This window comes from Rhopalosiphum padi, chromosome 2 (assembly GCF_020882245.1).
Source record: "Rhopalosiphum padi isolate XX-2018 chromosome 2, ASM2088224v1, whole genome shotgun sequence".
NCBI classification, from domain to species: Eukaryota; Metazoa; Arthropoda; class Insecta; order Hemiptera; family Aphididae; genus Rhopalosiphum; species Rhopalosiphum padi.
Window position 1 is genome coordinate 21,292,976 of NC_083598.1, and position 14,877 is coordinate 21,307,852.

At 24.4% G+C, this 14,877-nt stretch overlaps 1 long non-coding RNA gene across 1 annotated transcript in view; it reads right to left on the minus strand.

Annotated features, from left to right (window-relative positions):
- The window catches only part of LOC132920774 (uncharacterized), an 82,324-nt gene that overhangs the window by 66,694 nt on the left and 753 nt on the right, over positions 1-14,877 (minus strand). The gene's annotated exons all lie outside the window — the stretch shown is intronic.

Below are 14,877 nucleotides of genomic sequence, written 5' to 3' on the forward strand. Positions count from 1 at the left end.
TTCCAATATATAGTACTATTAGAGACTGATACAAGGGAGTTTGGGATTCTATAGAGAGTCACAACTTAGTTTAGTTTATGGGGTTAATTTGAGAGTAAAGGTGTAAGAGTCGATTTATTTTAAAACTAGTTGCTAAAATTACCAGTCTTCCATACAGTTAATACTGATTTTTCAAATAATAGTAGAGACTATAGCTATGTAAGAATCAGCATTAAATTATATTAAAATTGTATTAGTAATAATCGATTATTAAAAAAAGTAAACTTGATTTTTCTGTTGGTAAAAGGTACAACTGCATGCTTAAATAATTTTAAATTGTGAAAAATGTCAGTTAAAATTTTAAAAATAAAGAAATACGTTTTTTCTTGTTTTTTTTTAAATTCATATATTATCGTATTATATATCGTAATTATTAGAAAACCGCATATACAATGACGACAGATACAACCCATATAATAAAATACTCTTAAAAATAAAGGGACTAATCGTCTTCACTTAAAATTGTTTTGCGTGTGCAATCATTTACCATAGAGTTCAAATTTAACACATCCATTACTGTGACCTACACAATAATGTTCGGAATACGGCGCTCAACAGCAGAGTAACTTTCCCGGGTTTTTTTTTCAAATTATGCAATAATTATGATCTTATAAACATTTAAAAGTTTAAATTTGTTTATAACCACTTAATCGACATTTTAATTAATATACACACTTTATAAACTCTTAAAACGGAAAATATCTATATATTGGAGCTTTTGGTACTGGCACACTTTTTATGTACACTATACTCGTATAACTTTGTATTAAATATTCAAATGATGTTTACTCGAAACATTGTTTATTGTTTATACACCTACGTTCTGTAAAATGAATATTTTTTTTATCGTTTGGAGAAAACTTTAATGAATTGTTGAAGGAAAAAAGAGATAAACATATCGGCGAATAACCATTAGTGCATTAAGTATATTATAATATTATATAGATAGACTCTACATTGTCTGGATTTCGATATTCAACCAAGACCGCACGAGGATTAGACTTTATTTAAATTTAAAACTAATTATATTTGTAAACACTGCAGTAGTTTACCCATTTGTTTTAGTCGGTGATCCAATATTTTTTACATTTATTCTGTATAAATTATAATAACGAGAATTTTTTTGCGATTTTATAACTTATACATTAGCTATACTTATATACTTTATGTAAATATATGTTCAACTAACTAGGAAGGTAAAGTATGTATGAAAATTCGTTAATTACTAAACTGCACATTTTTAATGAATATTTAATTCAATTTTAACATTATTTGAAGTCATAACAACGTGACATCATAATATTTAAAAACAATATATATATATATATATATATATATATATTTATTATTTTTCATTGTTATAATTTTTTAAGGTTTTTTTTATTTTTTTAACAACATTAATTTCATGTTTCGAAGGAGAAATAATATTACAATGTTTAAAATTATTATTTGTATACAGACGTGTAATTCATTAATGAACAATTTTCATAATATTATTTGTGATATATATCTAAATTTTACGTAAACACTAAACATAACAATTTTATTATTATTATTATATAATAAATACAATGTGCATATGTACATGATAAATAACCAATAAAATACTTCGATTTTCAACTTCGAGGGTGGTTTTGGATAGAAAATTCAATCTATTTTGTCAAATTAGGTCAAATTGAAAATTCTTTATATTCAGGAAAAACAAAAAAAAATTTACGTAAGCGAGTACCACTCTGCTTTACATTAGGTGTTGAGAAGGTCCTTATTATAGGTCTGTAAAATTTGAATTCAATGATATATTATTGTATACGAAAGATGATTCTGAGCGGAAATGGTTTATTTCTATAATCAGTGGCCCAGGATTCCGAAAAACTCAAGTGCTTGTTTTAAAATATTCAAAAAATTTACTTTGAAAAATCCAACAAAAAAGCAGAGGTGGCTTGTGGGAAAAAATCGTGTTAAGCGTGCACATTTATAAAATATTATTATATTTTAATATTGCATAATAGTCAATTACTGCAGTATATAATTTACAATAAATAATAATAAATAATCAATAGTGTTTTGTACTTATACTACATTAAAATAAGATATAATGTTACTTTTTCAATGCTTTGATACCCCTAAAATTTAAAAACATCTTTTTAAAACAAGATTCCACAAAAATTGTTCTTATGTTAGAATACAAATATTAACAAAATACATTGGCACAATTTTTTTTTATATGCACTTGAAGTTAAAATTTTGACGAAATTCGTTTAAATCACAAAAAATTTCAAACTATATTTTGTAATTAAAAATTCATAAAAACTTTTCGTTTATTTCTAAGTTTTGAGTATTTAAATTTAATGGAAGATTCCTCTTAAATAGTTTATGCTCAGAACATAAAATCTAATATGTGTATCTGTTATCACGTTTTAGAGTATAGAATAGTGCTTTGGTTTTTGATTTCAGTCTCTCTTTGAAAAGGAAAATGAATTTAGTTGGTACTTTGGGGGTCAAAAGTAAAAAATGTCCAGTAGTTTTCAAAAGTGTCAGAAAAAACCCTAAAAAGGTCATTAAAACGGAAATTTTTACGCATAACCAGTTTTTGACAAAATCGAATTTTATTTTGTTATAATTCAAAAACGAATCATTGTAAATACTTGAAATTTTCATCAAATGTTTTTATTAGCATTATCTATTTACGATTAAATTTTTTAATTATTTTGACTTTAAGCTATTTATAGGCAATTGAAATTTTCATTATATTAAAATTTAAATATAGCTAATAATATATCCTACCAATTATCCTAGACTGAAAAATCCGTTTAGAATCGTTTTTCGTATGCAATGATACCTGCATTGCATTCAAATTTAACACATCCATTATAGTGGCCTACTCCCCATCTCTACTATACAGCAGAGCGATACCCACTTTTTTTTATAGGTATTTTAAATTCAAATTTGGATAAAATTACCTATTTTGAATGAAAGAGAAAAAGTTAATTATTTTGTCATAATTTAAAAATATTATTCATGGAAACTTAAAATATTTTTCGTGCCTATAGTATATTATTATAAGTTTTATTAAACAGAATGAAATTTTTGATTTATTTTAAATATTATTATCTATTTATATTATGAGCCTATTTTGCGCTCCGACAATCTTAATATAAATCATTTTTATACAATAAAAATATAGCAAGCTTAATCTACTGTAGTAAGTTGTTAAAATAAATAAAAAATTTTCAAATATTACGTGAACAAATTATTACATAAGCATTATTAAAATTTGCGTTCTTGGCCCATGCCCTCTTGCTCTGCTCTAAATACGACCTTGTTATGAGTTTCTTGTTTAATTTTACTTTTTCATAATATTTACAAAAGGATTTTATTAAATTTATATTAATTAAATAATAATAATACACTAAATGCAATATTTTTGGAAAAATTATATCTACCTATTGTAATACTAAAATTAAAATAAATTACTTTAATAGCTAAATAATATATTAAAAAATATATAACGATATATACTTAATAGAATACGCTGACAGACCACCTCTGCTCAGAATTGTTTTTCATGTACAATGATACATCATTGAATTCAAATTTCATACCCTCATAATAGTGACATACTCGACACCTAATGTATTGCAGAGCTTGTCTATCTTTAAAATGATAAACTTCTTAACTTAATTTATTTTCTCTACTTAGAAGTATCTGTGTAGTAACTAGTAACTGTATGCTGATAATAATTATTATTATTACGCCATATGAGCATATGAGCACATTCTCAAAACCTCTGTTTATATAGATACTTAGTTTATAGTTTTTCTTGTTGGAACATTTCTCGTTTCAAAATCAATGTCAATATTGATAATTACTTCAAGTATTTTTTTTTTTTATTTATTTAATGCAATTTTAAATTGTCTGATGATTATTATTTATGATTTTATAACCTCATGATAATTCATTAGCTATTAAATGAGGAAAATAACAATATTTATCCAATTTTTTTTTGCTTTGACTTGTTTAAAGCAAAATATTACTATTAAATATGTTATATACTTAGATCAATAGTTATGTATTTTTATTTATCCGATTCATTCACTATTTAAGTACCTATTGTTATTCATGACATTTTTCCATTCTAAATACCAAATTTTTGTCATATTTTCCTCTTCCTCTCTTTACTTGATTTTTAAAAAAAGTAGCTTTAAATATAACAACCATAATATTAATTTTGTATACACTATAGTACTATATAGTACTTATTATAATATATGTATACTACTTTATACAGTATTTTTACATTATTGTATTTTATCTTTAAATTATCTTATCGCTTTACAATTTTTTTAGGTTATAATTTAAAAAATGTTTGTACTTATCTAAACATTTTATTTAAATCAACTAGATGAATAAAAAAAACAATTATATATGAATAACAATAACGATAACGTTGACCAATTATTATATATTGTGAACAATGTCATCCATATATACTATCTGTAATTACCGAGTTCATATATATTGACCACATTTGTCTTCTAATGCCTTTTATAGTTTGTACTTCTCTTTAGTATTCAATACTTAAATACATACCTGAATTATAATTTTTTAAATTCTAAAGTTGATTAATCGAAGAACTGTAAAAATACTGAATTGTGTACAACGTGCAAAAATAGGTCGCCATAAAGACTCAGTCCATCCATAAAGCTAATATTACTCAATATTTTCACGCACAATGATGAAAAGGTAAATGTTTTAGTGGTTTATCATTGTCACATATGTAAGACCTGGCTTATTATTGATAGAAATACTACAAAATAGGTACCATAGAAAGTTTAACGGGGCGTAGAAGTTATACAGTGTACTTATGACTATAGATGAATTATATCATGGTATGCTCTAGAACTTTGAAGCTTCTTTTGAATAGCGTTTATTAATAATTATAAGTTTTTATAAATACGTAATATTACTAATGTAAAAAAATAAGCGTGTGAATTATACGTTTGTATATTATTAAACGGTATTATATACTATTTATATACATATAAATATAATATATATGTTTTTTTATTATGATTAAAACATATACTATTATTTTATCATTTAAATATTTATTCATATTTTAATTAAATATAAAAAATATTTGGGTAGCAGATTGCATATGTAAGAATATGGAAAAATATAAAGTATGTTTCACGGAATGAAATATCCTCTTACCAAAGGAACTTCAAATTTCTAAAAGTAGCACGCATATAGTGGTAATGAGTGGTAATAATATCGTTCTTGTTGTTACAATTCATGAAAGTAACACTAGAGTGCGTGGATTCTCATTTAGGTATAATGGTAAATTATATTCGTCTGTAAAAATGTTAAACAGTTAGATAACAAACATCAAACCAACAAGTTAGAACATTTTTAGTAAATGCCTATTGCCTATATATACCATAAATTTTTGTTAAAATTTTAAAAATATTTCAGTTGACTCACTCAAACCTGTACGGCCGTACCTAATTGAGTATTTAACGTTTATATTATTTATATATTTTTTTCTAGTATTACGGACCCAACGGACCCTAACTGAGCTACAATTTCTGAATTTGGTTAAACCTCACTGTGCACATCTTTAATATGCCATTTAACTGGTTTCAACCGCATTATTAAATATTCATGCAGCAAGTATTTTAATTATCTAAGATTGATTTATTATTGAATAATACATTATATTATTTTTGTATTAACACACACATACACACACGCATATATAGGTACCTAACTAAACATAAAAATTTAAATTACTAAAAAAAAACACAATTAATAATCAAAATTAGAATCAACTACACTGAAGGTATATGCAAGAATAATGAGTTCTCTGATGAGAAAATTATAGGTGATACAAGTTAATCTATGGAGTAATTTTATTTTTAACCCAAATTAATTACAAAAAGAATGATTGACAAATTGGAGTCCAATTGTTCAGCAACCAACTTTACTTTCTAGGTGAGAAGAGTATGTATGACTTATAATTTAAATTTCGAAGAGAATAGTCCAACTTAAAATGTAACAGCAAATATATTGAAATAGGTTCTATTCTAATATAAAATAAATATGAATATTTATATATTATGTAATTTTAGTAAGGAGATAATTTACTAAGAAAATACTATAGTAATATTGACTCATTCTCTCTCTATCTATATTTATAATAATGGTAAAATTCATATTATATATTATGTTGCATTCATTTATTGTTCTGGTCCGTTTCATTAATTGGATAGAAATTGCATCTATTTCACCTAACTAATCTTCATATTTTACACATTGCATAATTACACATTGCATAATTACACATTATGGATAACTTTTCATTAAACGGACATGGCAATTTAGTAGTATACAGAACTTGTTCCGCAATTTGTATACGTATATTCATAATGATACATACTACATTTTTAAAAATAGAAACTTATTTAACATTTTAATTAAACTCAATTAAAACTTTATTTAACTTTTTTAAGCTCAATTAAATTATAACTAAAAACAATACTTATTAAACGCAATTTTAATTCTAGAAAATTATTAATTAAATACAAATAATTGTAGAAAATAATAAATAAATAAAATTCAATATAAAAATCAAAAGCAAAAATAAAGATTAATGCAAAACCACAATATAAAGTTAATCAATACAAAATAAAAACACTTCAATTTGAAAAAAAAACTGAGCCGTTGCGGGACGCCTGGCAGATGTGAAACATCAACAATTTTCTTTTTGTAATAATGTTGAAAATTATTATTAATTATTATTATTTTTTTTTTTTTTTGAATTATTATTATTTATTTTTTGCTGAGCTTCGGCGAATTGAGCCGTCGAGCTACGAGTGGGGCGTCGCCACGCCACAGTCGGTCTCATTACCGCACCGCGCCATTAGGTGTTTCACATAAAAAAAACAAATAGAAAACATTTTTTATTTGTTTTAATACGCGTTAGTACTATGGCAACGACTTGATGTATTAAAAATTAGTAAAGGTTAAGACAACAGGCTATGTCATTTTATTAATCAAAGATACATTAAATAAAAAGCTGTCTCACAAAATTTCTCAATTGTTTGTTTTACATATTATTACTAAGTTTCAACTACATATTTTTTTTCCAAAAGATAATTCTCACTCTTTTTTCTTATACTTAAATGTTGATTATTAATTAAAAATTATAATTTATAGTGGGACAACTATCAAATTCTTCTAAATTATGTGGTTTATCACCAAGTTTATCGGTGTTAAAAAGTATTAACTTTTTTATATTATCTGACTTCTTTATCGAATATTATATCACGAATATTACAACTTATACCTACCATTTAACGATTGTGGATAATATTATTATAGGCTTATATCTCCACATGGCTATAATATAGAATTATATATGTATTGTAATTGGTAATTGCTTGGTACAAAAAAACGTTCTCTGTTTTTGCGACAACGCCGAAATTTGTTTATATTTATAAAAGTGTAATATAAGTAATGTCTATCTATTTTTAAAAATGAAACATTATTAGTTTTTGTAATAACATGAATTATTCGTATAATATTTTATCAATTGATTTATTTTTAATATGTTTCGTTTATCCTATCGCATCTGTTTGATAAATCAATCAACATATTTATTGTTGATATTATGTCCATACTATTATATTTTACTATTATAGGTAGGTATATGCTTTATAACGTGTATTAATACATTATTTAATAATAAATGTAATTAAGAGAATATGCTTATGATACAAATTTAAAATAATGTGTCTTTTACCAGTTAGAAAATTGAAGACTCGCACTACTACGTTATATAACCAATAATAATAATTCTGATATCAGTAATTCTTTAGTTAGGGTCCATACAACCGCTACCTATTTTGCCTATATAACACGCCGTGTTATAGAACCATTGGTTTTTATAGACTAATATAGAACGGTCTTCTCTATATAATTATAATATTGTTGTTTTTTGATTATTAAGTCTGAGTCGTTCATTTTAAAGAAAACAAACAAAATATTTTACAAGAAACCCCTTTTAAAACGATACGTGCAGTTTTGTATCAGTAATATTATTGTAATCTGTAAATAGCATCGTCGAGGTTTTGTTTCTTTGTTTGCATTTTAATAGGGTATTCTTAGAATTTTAAATTTGTTGAGTAAAAATACTACGAGTACATAGTGTCCGTTTGATATAATGCTCTTTTATGGATATTATATAAAAAATATAAAGTATATAACCAATAATAATAATTTAATAGGTCACGAATAAAATAAAGTAGATGAATAAATTCAACATTTTAAACAGTAACACGAAAAACGCATTAAAGTCTACCGAGTGCTGTATAAGGTGTACATATAATAATAATAATTGTTAAAATATATATTTTATTTTTGAAATTTTTTAATATAATATCTACCCGAAAGAAAGAAAGAAATTAAAATAGGTATTTATAATTCGTATCATATAGTTTATTTACAAGTATAAAAATTAAAAAAAAAAATTTTAATTTTGTAAAATGTTGTGTTTCAGTAAACATATAATTTAACCCTTAATTAACGCAATGAAATTGAAAAATAAAATAATAATCAATGATACAGTTACAAGTTTAGTATAGCTGTATAGTAAAAAATTTCATTTGAATAAGTTTTTATTTTTTAATTTTTCTCGAATAAAACGTAATTATAATATTCATAATAACTATTATACTATATAGTATAGCTATGATGCCACTGCCGCATACATTTTTTCGCCAGACAATACAATTTAAATTGCCCCACGCTATTATATTCACATTTATATGAAATTGTCGATTTAAATGAAAAATAACGATTTTAGTTATTTTATTAGAATTTAAATAATATGAATCCTAAAAATTTGATACTCTTCGTTATGCTACAATATATATATATATACTTAGTACCCAATATATACGACTAACAGTCACTTTTTTCCCATTGGGCACTTTTGACACGTGCCCAGGGCCTCGCGATCGATGGGGCCACCTAGCTCCTGCTAGATCATCTACTGATAATCGATATTTATTATCAATAAATAAATTTATCTCGAGAAAAATCAAAGAATAATTGCTAATAATAATAATTATAAAAAAATTAAAAATAATTTATAGTTAAATTAATCTAGACTTTTTTTTCCTACCACCGCCCTATTTACCTGTTTTAATAAAATAGTACTCTGTCCAATTCGTATGGGCTCCATTATACCACTGCCCAGGGTCTCAAAATGGTTATAGATGAACCTTACTAAAATTGTATTATTATTATCCATATTATATACATGAGTTTTTTTTGGTAAAAATAAATTCAATCTATTGTATTACTAATAGAAAAATTTTTAATAATAAGGCTCATAACTCACACAAAATATTCAAATAATAAAAATAAGCCATACAATCAATAATTGATTAAATATTAGATAATATTATATAATATATTGAATTTCTCAAATATTTGTAACTTAAATTTAAAAAATATTATTGGGAATAGGTCGTTATAAGCTTTGTTAGAAACTCCAAAATATTCCATTATTTGCGTTACTGGTGTTAATGATATTTCAAGACAACATTTTTTAGTTGTATTATCGCCAAGGTTAGTCCCAATTGTCCCAATAATTGATTTTTGACGGTCCGCTATATGGTTTATTGAATTATAAACTCAACATCTATGTTTTCTAGAAGTTAAGTACTTTGCTTATCAAAGTGATCAATAATACACAATATATCATAAAACGTATATAAAATACATATTGCAAGGTTTCTCTTGTATTATATTCCGATAGGTACGAGAAACCTTCTTATTTTACATTCTATATAGTATATATGATTTTATTTCTTAGGTAAAATTTATCAGCCATAGTTATAAAGGATTTTGCTGTAAAAGGTGGGTACCTAGATGTATTTATTTTTCATAAAAACAAAAAATAGCTGTAATAGTATAGTATTTGTATTTGTATTTAAGTACCTTTTGAAATAATTGAAATGATTCTTAATTCAAAAAGCCTTCTGTACGGTTTTTAACATATTATTTTTTTATTTTTTAGATATTATGATGACGTCCGCGTGCTAGTTAAACCTACTTAAAATGAAATTAATTAAAGTTTCAAGAATTTTTTGACAATTGATTGACTTTGCTATCTTGAATGTCTTAAAGGTATTATTTATTTATTTATGAACGGGCTTTATAACTATTATCGGTTATAATTATATAGATTGTATACGTAATTACTTATTAGTATTTATCCTAAATTCTATAGTCGAATCAAATATTTAAATATGAAAAATACTCTGCGATTTAAATCGCCGTGGAGTCACATTAATAATTTACGAAGTAATTTTATTTTTTATTAGTCTTTATTTTTTTCTGATTATATCTTTTATTTTCTTCGTTGTTAGTCACCATTACAGTAAAATTGATTGTAAGTCGAGTAAAACAATATTACGATAGAATATATTACCTATAACGTATTAATCGTTATTCAATGTGATTTCATAACTTTATTTTATTATACTTCATATTGTATACTTCATATGTACTTTTGAATCATTCCATATACCTAATATCCATTACGACGTTATTACTAGATATAGATAGGTAGAAATAAAATAAACGGGATATTGAACTAAATCAAACTCAATACCAAATAATGGATAAGCGATATGAAAGTAAAATTATTAAAACACAAACAATTGGTCACACCAACATTTCATACTAAGTATTAGGTATACATTTTTTCCTTCTTCGTAATTCATGGATTTCATCATTTAGTTACTATAATTCATTCAAACTTCTACAATATACTGTATATAAAAATAGTTTTTATTTCACCGAAAGTTAACTCAGTACTGAAGGTAATTTAAAATGGAACGAACTAACGAAATCGAATTAATTCGGCACATTTATATAATATTATATTCATATTATACAACTTTATATAAATTATAATTTTTAGCTGCAGAATTATTTTATATTATTATTATTATTATTATTTGCTATTTATCACAGACTCGGGAAATTATCCACCTTATAAATTACAGGATGACAAAGAGCTTTATAAGTACACGTACTACACGAAACAACATTGGAGCCTAAATGAAAAACACTATTTTAAAATGTATTATATTTTTTGTCTGTCAACAAAATTCTCATTACGATTATATTCCATAAGCTATATTATATCTCATTATCATATTAATATTATATAAATAGAATTTGAAGTTATTATTTATTGACATTATACAAAATTCATAATGCGATTGTTAACGATAATGAATTATGCGCACATGTAGTTGTATAACGATTGACTAACGACGGTGAAGTGTTGACGTATGTAGTTAAATTATTTTACAGGTCTATGATTTTTAATTTAAAATAATACAAATTATAAATGTTTTTTTATTATAATTGTAATTATTATTTTATATATCTCATTGCGATATTAAATTAAGCGTACACGATGCGTTTAATTAAATTTAAATTACTTAATGTTACGCATGCACATAGTGTACATAAATACGATTATGATACAATTAGTATACATTTAGATTTTGAAATATTTTAATATGTACAATAACCAAATTTTAAAATATTTTATTTTATGAAAACAATTAACTATCATTCTTGCGTATCTGTAAGTATTAAGTAGCACAGACTAACTAGGATTTTATAGTTATGGAGTTATGGGGGAGTTAGAGTCCTATTAAATAAATTTCAAATAATCTATACTAAATAGGCTACTATTAAATATATTTTATTTATTTGTATTCTATAGAAAGCGCATTTAATATTTTATAATTATTTATGTCTGTCGTTAGAAGCAACTACTTTTAAAATATAATATCAATATCAGTATAATAATATTTTAATATTTTATCATTCATTATATTCTCTTTTTATTTATATATATTTATAATGTGGCTGGAAAACTGAATCTATTTTATAACATCAATTTTATGTACGATTTAATTATTCCCGAACAAGAAACATATTTATATTTTCATCTGTGAAAACAGTTATTTTTGCGTAAATTGTGGGCTAAATCTAGTAAATCTATTCATATTAATTACCCACCAATAGTATTAAATTACTTGCGTGTTTTTCAATATGTTTCAAATGTACTTATTTACACTTTTTAATACTTAATTTTTAATGGCATTTAACAATTTACGTTAAATATGGTGAGGTAATAGCATTAAAGGGTACAGCTATCTATATTCAAAATATATTGCAAAAATATTTTGTATAAAATTCGATTTCATATATAGCTTACACACAATTTGTTGTTCAACGGACCGATTTAACAAGAGATTTTATTATATCTACAGTCTACACCATATACAATTTAATTGAGGTACATAGGTACCTATTTATTTTCAGTTTAAGTCACTCACACAAAATTAAGAATTAGTTCCAATATGGTATTAGTGTATTACAATATACGATGTTAAATCAAATACTTTGTATGACCAATCATTAATTACTTTTTAGTTATTTAATATGCCGTACTTACATGTTTTTTAATGATTCATTGTTTTAAACAATCCGTCGGAAAAAAAACATTGAAACAATTCAACATAGATATAATATGTTACCCAACCATGTTTTCATGAACACTAATTGATAAAAGTTTATTTATGCATTCTAGTTTAGTAGTTTAGTACTGCTAATTTCAGCGTAATATTTTGGTAAAATTATTTGAAAATTTAAGATTACTTTGGCAATCGCAGAGCATTATGTTTACCATGTACGTATTGATCGATTGACCTAGAATACGAAAGATGTAACATTTTTTAAAACATTTATCAGTATTCAATATTATTAACATTATTTTATATTATAATTAATTATTATGCAGTAAATTTAGGAGCTTTATATGTTATATTTAGATCATAAATATTATTACGAATTTTATGTAATAATTGTTTTCATGGCAATTTAAAAATTACACATAATGAAAGCAGGAAACTCAGATGCAGCTCCTTTCTTCAAGTCTTAACATGAAATTACGTTTTCTTATTTAGTTAGGTTTCCCTTATAATATTGCATTTATTTGCATTCACTCTGGCTATGAAGGTATTTAATTTTAAAACCTTTAAAAGATAGATAAAAACTTTTATTGAATGACATTTTATATTTAAATTATACTTAGACTTATTATTACTTGTAAATTTAACTAACTATCTATCATTAAAAAACAGATGAATAAATGTTGATAATCTTGAATAGATCAAATTATATACCCACAGGTCGTAATTATCAGTACAAAATCGATAATCGGTAAAAATACCCGGTAAAGATATATCATAATTTACTTAAATAGAATAATTTGTATTTTTTTAAATTTAAAATTCATATTCTTCTTTTTTTTAAGTAATCACATCATCTATGGATATTGCGGCTGTTATTTTTTATTACTTGTTTTAAAATTAGTGATAATTATAGTTAATACATATTAGCCATTAGGTTAATATTTATTTGTATTAAATAGTTCGTTTAGATTAGATTGTAAATATGTATACAGATTGAAGAAGTCTAAACAGTGCAGTAAATGTTCGATGAATGTGGGGTCTGGGCAAAGTGATTCTACAAGGGTTGGAATATTTTTGACTCTTATTACATGGATATTATTTTTAAATTACATTATTTTGTATTATAAAATACATAAGCCATTATTTTCAACAAATTATTGTAGTTTTTTAAGTAGTTAGGTATTCCTATTAAATATAGTCCTAACTTAACTTGAAAAGGTCGTGATATGTACAATAATATCATAACAAAGTATAATTGATCAACAACAACGGGCCAGTTTCTGAGCGATAAATTATTTTGTTCCGAAAGTTAGACAGCTATTTTTACAACAAATTTCTGTGCGGGTTCAGAACTCAGTGGCAGTCGAATAAACATAACCGTAAATATAAATCTGGATGCGTCAAAATACTTGTGCGGTGGATATTTTGTGAAAATACATTTTACGGCCCGTGTGATTGAAGAGGAAGGGTCGGGCCGCAGTGAAGTAGTTTAGTAGTAAGGGGCGCAGAGAGTGGATCTTTGAGAGGTCGGTTCGTGATTTGATTAAACTGATTAAAATGTAACTGTAATACATCTGAAAAACAATTAAAATTTTTTTTTTTTTATTTTATTTTGCAGTTTATATTAATTTGTATTTGTAATATATTAATGTATAAGATATTCTTGGTAAAGAAAAAGTTAGCATAAATCTTATAAAAAAATATTACTCACATAATGTGACGTAAACATCTAAGAAATGACTATAGACGCAATTCTGAGTGAAGCAATAAAATGTACTGGTATTACTAACTATGATGATATATGATATTTACAAATAAAACATTCAATTCTTCTCACATGGTATTTGTTATTCTTATTTTGTTGTAAAAAAAGAATATGAATAACTGTAGACATTTTAAACATTTAAATATTACTTAAATTATAAATTTATATACCAATACACATTATGATTTTCAAAATATATTGATTAAATTTAAGTTATTTATACCTTTAACTTTTTCTACCGTTTGGTACACAATTTAATAGTAAAAAAAATTATAATTAATATTTAATAGTAATATAATAAATTTGATGTGTTAGCCAAAATAATAACATACCATACTACTGATAGTAACATGGTTAAATTGTAATTATTCTTAGAAATATGTAGAAGCTGACACGTTGTGTTCACTTGGAATAATTTTTTGTATACAATGATTTATCATTGAATTCAAATTGAACACATCCATTATACAGTGATCTACTCGATGCAAGATGAAGTACACT